Genomic DNA, 747 nt, shown 5'->3' with positions numbered 1-747 from the left:
ATTTGAGGTAGAAATCAATAAAAGAATATTTGAGGAATCATGCTAGTTTGATCGTTCTCAGTGGGCTTTGCATTTTTTTCTTGTGTTCCTTTGAAAAAAAGAAAAACATTGTTATTGCAAATATACAGCCTAATAAAATAATTGGGCATGGGAACACAAAATCAACATAATGTGATTTATCAAATGGGCCATATGAAGATCAGCTTCACTTTTGTCAGACTACAATGTATTTATGAATGGATGAGTGAGTGAATGTAGTGTGGAACACTTTAGGATCATCTGGACTTCAGCCCATTTACCATTTATAAGCACAAAACTGCAAAGATGTCCACTTCACTTTAAGTAAAGGATCATTGCCAAATAGAGTGTTGAGTCCTCTGCTGCTCATTGTGTATTCTCATGACTGTTCAGCAGCAACTGCAGGCAATCTAGCTGGACTGGGATTTCTGACAGCAGTATAATTGTCTGTCTCATTACCTTTCTGCAGGTCTGATGTTACAGAGCCCTCTGAGGAACATGGGGATATGTTTTTTTCCTTTGCCTTACCTCGCAATAGGTTTTACGTTCTCTTGCATCAATGCACTAATCAGTTCATGCGGCATAATTGAATACTGTAAGCCTTTTTTTTTGTGGCCATCATACTTTCTGTTATTATATAAGGCTTTCTTGAGGGTTTTCCATGTATGTTAATATCTTGTTGTGAAATATCAGACGTTTTATATATTTTTCTTTAAGATAGAAATGTAC

The sequence above is a fragment of the Poecilia formosa genome, unplaced genomic scaffold, assembly GCF_000485575.1.
Source record: "Poecilia formosa unplaced genomic scaffold, Poecilia_formosa-5.1.2 Scaffold59, whole genome shotgun sequence".
NCBI classification, from domain to species: domain Eukaryota; kingdom Metazoa; phylum Chordata; class Actinopteri; order Cyprinodontiformes; family Poeciliidae; genus Poecilia; species Poecilia formosa.
This window is presented reverse-complemented; position numbering follows the sequence as displayed.